Source organism: Puma concolor, chromosome A1 (genome assembly GCF_028749965.1).
Source record: "Puma concolor isolate L17-30 chromosome A1, mPumCon1.1.hap2, whole genome shotgun sequence".
Taxonomy (NCBI): Eukaryota; Metazoa; Chordata; class Mammalia; order Carnivora; family Felidae; genus Puma; species Puma concolor.
The window spans coordinates 63388602-63397306 of NC_141667.1; the positions used below are offsets into that span (position 1 = coordinate 63388602).

Consider the following 8705-nt stretch of genomic DNA (forward strand, 5'->3'; position numbering starts at 1 on the left):
GGGAGGTGGGGTGGAGGTGAGGGGATGAGGTACAGCACAGAAGACAGGCGAGCCTGGGGTCCAGGCCTGCCTCTCCCGTGGGATCACGAGCAAGTCACTGACCCTGTCTAAGCCTCAGTTTCTGGATCTCTGAGTTGAGAGGATCTCAGCCCCCTCGTGGCTTGTCAAGATGAACCAACTGAGTCAGAAAGTGACTGGCACTCAGGGGGTGCTCAGTAATGGTGGTTATTGTTGTTACCAGTGTTAGAGGCCATTTCGCTTCCTCATCCCATTACCCGCCCCCACCCCGGCTGGGTGTTCCTTCAGGTCCTGTACTGCCTCAGGAGTTGGCCCCGCGACACTGTCAGCAGCATCTACAGGTGACCAGCACAGGGTCTACCAAATAGTAGAACTGCGGTATTTATATCCCCCGCCCCCGGGGTGCAATTTCTGGCGTTAGCACACCTCCTTCCCACAAGGAATGAAAGCAAGGGACAATCAGATGGTGGGGGGCTTGCCAGGCCCCTGAGCTTGCCCCGGCCCCTCGCCCCTTGCTTGTTTTGGCTCCCCATCAAGAATGCTGGCCCAGGCCTGGGAGGCTGACTGACCTCGGACTCCAGAGGGAAAGTCACACTTTTGCTCAACTCCCAGGAGCAGCCCTACATTCCAGGAGGGGCGTGGGAAGGGCCAGGCCTTGCCCTAGCTAAGCTGAGTGGGGAGCTGCCTGCAGCCTGGCCACGCTCATAGCCTCAGCACTGACCATGCCCACCTCCATACCCCCCAGGGAGATCTGCCCCACGAGGGAGGATTGGAGGAAGGGGGTGGGGAATACAGGATGCCCCTTGCCACCCCAGGACAGAAATGTAAGAAATTTACCGGTGCGATGTCTCTGGCCTTCCCCATCCACCCCCGTCTCCCTTGCTAGCTAACGCTCTTCTCCCTTTTCTGGCACCACCTCCCCCCACCCCCAACCTTCAAAAAAACAAACAAACAAAAAAGAACCCTCTCCATTATTCTGAGCAATTCTAATCTTCCTTCAGTTTCTGCCCTCTCTGAGAGATGGTCCCAGGTAGTCCCAGGGCTATCTAGATTTGACTCCAGGGCCATCCCTCCTGGCCAAGTCTTTCTTTCCACCCTGGGAGGGGTTCAGTTGGAGTTGTTCTTAACAGAGGCCAGGCTACTGAACAAGGCTCCCCTGAGGAGGTCACACGAGAACTGGGCCTTGGGGGGTGGATAGCAGTCGGCCAGCAGAGACCGGCCCAAGCACACTCTGCAGAAGGGAGCTGCCCCAACACAGAGGATTCAGGGCAGTTGTGCTGGAAAAGCAGACCAGGGCCCTGGGCAGAGGTCCCCAGGAGACATTTTCCTTCTGCTACAACCAACCTCTTTTCCCCCAAGAGGTTCCCAGGACTCTGCTGGCTAGTGACCCCTAGGCAGGCTTACTCCGGAGCCCCAGATAGGGCACAGGGCAGTGGAGTTGCCGGGGCAGAGGGTCAGGAAGCAGGATGATCTTGTGAGGGCCCTATTCCGTTGGAACTAACTTTTCCCTATTCTCACCTTAAGGCCCAAGTCCCCAGGTCCAGAGAAGAGGGCTCTCTGGGCTCCTCCTTGGGAGGGTCTGGCAGTTTCTTTGCAGAAGATGGAGCACTGTCGCCCTCTAGTGGTCTTGGGAGAGGGCGCAAAGACTTGAGGAGAAAGAAACTGCCGGACAGGCCGTCAAGGTTCAAGCGCTGGTTAAGCTTGCTGCCCTCACCCCACCTTTAGCAGATCCTTGAGATGTCACCAGATGACCTGAGAATCCAGACTCCTGCAAATGGCCTTGTGGATCCAGGTAAGCTTGAGGAGGACAAGCTAGGGTGACACTGGGGCCCGGCTGAGGTTACATCAGAGCCTGTGGTTGGGCTGAAGCTTTGGTGGGGACGGACTGGGGCTGGGACCCTGACAAGTTTCTCCCCCAGACCCTGCAGTCCTAGGAGGGTGCTAGCTGGCCCCTAACTCTGGTCCGCATCTCAGGCCACTGAGCTGACTGGCCCAGTCTAAGCCCTACACAAAACCACACTGAAATTAAACAAGTAGGGGGAAATGCAGTAAAAAGGAATCCTCAAGACATTATGCTAAGTGAAATAAGCCAGTCACAAAAGACAACTACCATACGATTCCACTTACATACAGTCTCTAGAGCAGTCAAATTCATAGAGAGAGAAAGCTGAATGGAAGCTACCGGGGGCCGAGGGAGGGGGCAGTTAGAGTTTAACGGGCACAGAGTTTCTGTCTGGGAAGATGAAAAATGTTCAGGAGATGGATGGTCGTGATGGCTGCACAATGAAGATGTACTTCATGCCACAAACCTGTACAACTCAAAAATGGTTAAGATGGTAAATTTTACGTAATGCGTGTTTTACCATAAATTTTTTTTAATTGGAAAAAAATCCTCAAATATAGAAGAGGAATGGAGGTACTGCTAAAACTTCCTCTGTGGCCATCGGGGGGTGACTCCCATACACTTGTGTCCCAGTCTGCTGGGGCCACCATACAATACAACAGACTGGGGGGCTTAAACAACAGAAACGTATCCTCTCACAGTTCTGGAGGCTGCAAGTCCAAAGTTAGGGTGCTGGCAGGGCGGGTGGGTGGTGACTCTCTTCCTGCCTTGGCAACGTGTCCTGGCATGGCCTTACCACCGTGCACACGCAGAGCGAGTGATCTCAGGTGTCTCTTCTTCTTGTGAGGACGGCCGTCCTACTGGATGAGCTCCCCCTTATGACCTCATTTAACCTTAATTATCTCCCCGAAGGCCCCATTTCCAAATGCAGTCACACTAAGGGATCAGGATTTCAACATACGAATCCTGGAAATATCGTTATTATTGTTTAATGCAGGAAGGGGCTGGAGGGTGGGAAAAGAGATCTGACAAGGCAAGGCGGCCGTCTAGAGAGTTGGCCATGGAGAGCCCAGTCCAGGGAGCAAGTTTGTTTAACACCGCACGCTCTCTGCTTCACCAAACTTGCCACCAGGGAGTGGGGCAGAAATGGATGTTGATGTTACAAGAGAGGGGCCAGGGTAAACCCAGGACAATGTGGGCACCCTGATCTAGACTGAGAGAATCAAGGGAAGTTTCTGGGAGGAGGCAACTCCTGAGGAGCATCTTGAAGGGGGAGTAGATGGTCTCTGGGTGGAGCAGAAAAAGAAAGGTTTTCTAGGTAGCTGGAACAGTGGGTGCAAAGGCCCTGAGGCAGCTTAATTCTGGCCTCAGTGACTCACTAGGCTAATAATAACAACAACAAAAAAAGTATATCAAGGAGCTGGTTTGGAGAGGATATATTCTCCACCTTGAGGATAGCTTTTGAATATTTCTTTTTAAATAATCCTTGCTATTTTCCCTTCTTCCTTTACATAAAATAGAAAACACCGAAGCCCTGATTCACCTGTTAAGCACCTCCCCAGAGCGGCAGTTGCAACACTGATAAATTGCAAAACTGCCCAACTACTGCTAAGCAGTTAAATCAGATTAAATCAGGACAGTGAGTCTGCAAGGGCTGTTTATCATTCTCTACTGGTTTGCAAGGGAAAAGGGAGTTGTGTTCTGGGTGGGGGCTGAGATGTGGCCTCTGTTAACTCCATGACCCCAACAAAGTGATTGGTACTTGTTACCCTTGGTTTCTATAGTAACATAATAGTCATGCAATAGCCCCAAACCACCTAGACCTCTCACTGCAGGATCTGGGAAGAGTGAAACTGTGAATCCCCCCCCCCCCCCCCCGGTGGCCTTCAAGAACCCACTCACCTCTGCTAGAGAGAACAGTAACCCTATCAGGCTCAGGCCACCCCCTCCTTCATAGAGAAAAGAGAGAGGATATGTGGGTCCACCCCAATTCTGCCCCTCTGTTGTCCCCCTACAGTTCCCACCCTCATCACTCCCACTCTGCACTTTGGGGCACGCTGTGCCCCAGCCAGAGTAAGCCGCCTTTACAAAAGTGGAAGGCTCTTACTTAGGTTTTAAATATTAACTGAGTCTCCCTGGCCCCTGGCACTTCCCTCCCTTACCTGGGACCTCTCCTCCCCTCCCCTCCATACTCACTGGAAAGATGTCACAGGGCAAAAAGCAGATGGGGTGCAAGCGGTCAGCATGTAACAGATGCTCTAGGGCCAGTCTGGGTCATTGTGTGGATGGCTCCTGAGTCCTACGCCCACCCCCCATCCACATCTTGGCATGATACCAGCCCCTGCCACTTGGCCATGACTTTGGGGGAAAGGGATAGCACCCCAGTGGAATGGGGTCTCAAAACAGAAATGAAGTTGTGAGGAAAATAAGCTCATTTCATGCTCGCCTGGGTTTACGGATTGGGATTCATGCCCACTGTATACATGCTTGCCTACCCCACTGGAATGGTCCCCCCGCCCCCACTCCACGCACATCCACTCACACACATTGCACCCGGGTCATGCCTATTCGCCTGCTCTCCATTCAAACCTCACAGTTTCCACGTGACCTGCCCCAGAAAGCCTTCCCTGGCAGACCCCACCCCTCCCCCCTGCACTGCCAGGCAGTGAACCATTAGCTCCTCAAGGGCAGGGATGGGATCGAATCCACTCTTGTATCCCTGGTGCCCAGAGCGGTGCCCACCTCTTCGTAGGCACCCCCAGATGTCTCTCCAGTTAAAGACATGACTACCCGGTGGGTGAGGAAGTCAGACAGGGCGAAGGGGTCCAAGAGGGAGTTATTTCTGATAGCTGCCGAGATTGGCTTCCCTCAGACTGGACCTGGTGGACCTTTATAAGGTTGATCACCCTCAAGAAACCGCATAGAATGTTGCTAAGCCTTCTGCCATCTCCACCTGAATCAGCAGCAGGGAAAAGAGATCTCTCCTTCCAGAGTGCACGGCCCTCCCTGTTTTCTACCTGTTAACTCTTCATTCAATAAACTTTTACTGAGCCTCCCCACGTCCCAGGTGTAAACGGCCCTTTACTTCCTTATGCTTTTCACGTCCATGATATTCCCTTTGATCCATTCCACTCTGGTTGCTGACTTGGGACAGTTACTATTTTTTCTGGTCTAGGCTTCATTCCCCTTCTTTTGGAAACAGCACCTCAATTTTCCTCGGGGGGGAAAAAAATCCCACCCAGTCCCACCCCTGTGGATCCCGCCAGCTGGTCTCATTCCCTTGGCTGAGAGCTATGCACCCGGCCTGGCCAATCAGCGCTTCCCACCTCCTCCTGACCCCGCCCCCCCACCTCCTGCATCATCCACACAGCAGCTGCAGGGACTTTCTCGAAACATTAACCAAATTATAGAATCCCTCTGCTTAAAATCCTCCAAAGAGTCTGCCATCCAGCCCAAAGTTCCTCACCAGGGCCCTCAAGGCCTTGCCACGTCGAGGTTTCAGCGTAAGTGTCACTTACTTAGAAATACCCTTCAAGACCACACTCTGCAGATGTCTGTTTCAGCACACGTTGTTCAGAGCATTTATCACCTTTTGTCGGCTTGCTTTCTCTCTCACCCCATCGGATGCTGGGCGGAAGCAGAGACGGGTCTATCTTCCTCACTTTTTATCCCCAGCACCTGGCACACAGTAAGAGCTCAGTCGATCTTTGGAGAAGCTGTGGGCAATGACCTGGGGCTGGGGAGAGGCCAGGCAGATGTGCCCGGCCACCGCAGGGGTCCAGGGCAAAAATGGTGGTGGTCTGCACTCCGGAGGTTGGCAGGCCAGATTTGGCCCATGGGTCACAGTTTGTGGATCCCTGCCCCACCATGCTGTGGGTGGATAAGCTAAAAAGGAAGACGTCGATGATGTTGAATGGAGGGAAAATCAAATAAGCAAGGCTCCCGAGAAAGCCAGAGGGGATCCAGAGCCCAAAAGGCAAGGCGGCCGTGGTGGGGAGAAGGACATCTGCTGTGTGGCAGGAGTGAGAAGGTGTCTACGATGAGGGAAGGTGGTAGGTTTGGTGGTGGGAATGTGCGCTTTGCCCCTAGAGACCTCTTTTACTCCACGAAGAATGAGCTGAGATCAGCAGCTGCGAGGAAAGAAGTCAGGCTTGAGAAAAGACAGCTAGGAGGAAACTGTGTTCTCAGAACTGGACAGAAAACCTAGAGAACCACGGGAGGATTGCAAGGCAGCAGTGTCTGAGGACGACAGGGTCCCTAGAGTGCAGTGGGGTCAGGCGGCCGAGGGGCAGAGGAAGAGAAGGGAGGTGGGGGGTGGTGATGCTCAGGGCCTGGGTGAGCCACTCCCGCGAGCCTCCAAGTCCCCCCACGTGAGGTCCCGTCTTCTGTGAATTAGGGGGCATCCAGGGGGGTGGCAGATGGCAGCCGTGAGGTGGGAGAGACGGCAGTGTAGCCAGATGACAGAATCTCAAGGAGAGGGGGGGACCTGCTGGGAATCTACAGATCCATCCCATCCCTGGCCCCCCAGGAACCTGGTGGAAGTGTGGAAACGTATGAGCGTGTCCTCAGGGGCAGCCCGGTTCCAGTGCAGGGAGAAGAGGAAGCAACTGCTCAGAGCAGCAGCCCCTGATCTCAGAACACAAGGGGGGCAGGGAGGTGCGTGAGTGTGCACGTGAGTGCCTGTGTCCAGCGTTGAGTGCAGGAGCATATGTGAAGGGGCATTAGTGTGAGCATGTGTGAATATGTGAGGGGGTGAGTGTGAGTGTGCAACTATGTGGGTGGGAGTAATGTGCGTGTGTATGGGTGGTGTAAGGATGTGCTGAGTGTGGGCACGAAAGTGTGTGTGCACGTTAGTGTGCGAGTGCATGTGAATATATGGGTAGCTGAGTGTCCCTGCGTGTGAGCGTGAATGTGTTTGCGGGCATGAGGTTCTGGGAGTGTTGAGTATGTGAATGCGGGTGGGTGAGTGTGAGGTGTGCGAGAGAGGGTTGGTGTGTGGGTGGATGAGTGGAGGCGGGAGTGTGTGTTGTGCGAGCGACAGAGAGGGGGCAGGGGGGGAAGGAGAGAGAAGAGGGGGGTGGGCAGGATCGGGCCAGCTGAGGGGTTTTACTGGTGCTACAGGCCCCAGTGAAAGTCTGGAAGCAGAAGGAAGGCCCGGAAGGCTGGGAGGGAGGGCTGGGAGGCATGGCGGGATCACCAAAGGTCTGCCAGGGAGATGGGCGGTCACCCTGCTCAGCTCCTGTGGCCCTGAGGCTCCCTCAGCTGAGTGGTGGCTTCTAGGCCAATTATTGCTGTTTTCTGAATTGCTACCATGTATTTTTATCAGCAATTCTAAGAATGGAACAGTATTCCATTGATTGGATGATCCACAATTTATTCACCTTCCCCCCCCCCTTTTTTTTATTTTAGAGAGAGCACAAATGAAGAAGAGTGGCAGAGGAAGGGAGAGAGAGAATCCCAAGCAGACTCCACACTCAGCACAGAGCCCACCGCGGGGTTCGATCCCACGACCCCAGGATCATGACCTGAGCGCATATCAAGGAGTTGGAAGCTTAACTGACTGAGCCACCCAGGCACCTCCATCGTTCCCTTATTAGTAAACATGTTAATTGTATGCAAAATTTCCCAGTTATTAACAGCACTATGATGCAGTCCTTGAAGCTCTTTTTGCTCATCTCACAATTTCTATAGAAGAAATTCCTTAAAGAGGAAAGTTAAGTCAAAAAATATGCAAAGATCTAAGGCTTTAGACTTCTGCTGCCAAATGCTCTCCAAAAACACTGAAACAATTTACAACTTCCCCGGCAACGTGGGAATATCTACTTCCCTATAACCTAACTCTGGGTATGATTTACTTTTCATCTTCAATCCGTGGGATACTTTCAATATAAGGCATCTCACTGATGTCGCAATTACCGTTTCTTATTATTGGCAACCACTACATTTTATTGTTTGAGTATTGCCTATCTTATTGTGAATTGCTTTTCCTTGTCCTTTGCTGATTTTTTAACAAGAGTTATTGCCACATCGTAAGAATGCTAGTAAAAATGACAATCTTTTGTTGGCCAGATATGTTGAAAGTATTTCTCCTACTTTATGATTTGACTTTCAATTTTATTTGGATGTTTCGTAGGTAAAGAGAAAAATTATAATTTGTTAGCCAAAGCTATCAATCCTTTCCTTTGTTTTTTTGCCTTTGGTGTGAATCTTTAAAATAACTTTTCAATCCAAAGATTAAAGTATCCACCTGTTATTTTTTAGGACATTTATGTGGTTTTAAGAAACATTTGGGTAATAGAGTCATCTAGAATTTATTTTGCTTAAACTCTTGAAGTACACGTCTCGGGGTGCCCGGGTGGCTCAGTCGGTTAAGCGTCTGACTTGGGCTCAGGTCATGATCTCTCGGTTTGTGAGTTTGAGCCCGGCACCTGGCTCTGTGATGACAGCTCGGAGCCTGGAGCCTGGAGCCTGTTTCAGATTCTGTGTCTCCCCCTCTCTCTGTTCCTCCCCTGCTCACGCTCTGTGTCTCTCTATCTCTCAATAATAAATAAACGTTAAAAAAAAAAAAAAAAACTCTTGAAGTACACATCTAACTTTACCTTTCAAGGTGACTGTTACACGCCCCCCTCCCCAATGCTCCCTCTCTGCCTCTCACCACTTGCCCGGTAACCATTTACTGAGCACTTACTGTATACCATCCCCATCCTTGCCTCTGCTTGGGAGTTATCTGGGAACCTGCCTGGGGGGCCCCAGGAAGGCAGAATCTCCATGTATGGACCTCAAGTTACCTTAGTTTCTTCTCTAAAGGCTCTCTCTCCAAACACAGTCCCATTCTGAGGTACTC

The 8705-nt window shown here is 51.9% G+C and overlaps 1 long non-coding RNA gene across 1 annotated transcript; it reads left to right on the forward strand.

The window, feature by feature from the left end:
• Nucleotides 1-1145: 1145 nt before the first annotated feature.
• Nucleotides 1146-8030, forward strand: LOC147584197 (uncharacterized). The gene is made up of 2 exons (XR_015255233.1): nucleotides 1146-1810; nucleotides 7271-8030. It is a non-coding gene; the product is annotated as an uncharacterized LOC147584197 (long non-coding RNA).
• The last annotated feature ends 675 nt before the right edge of the window (nucleotides 8031-8705 follow it).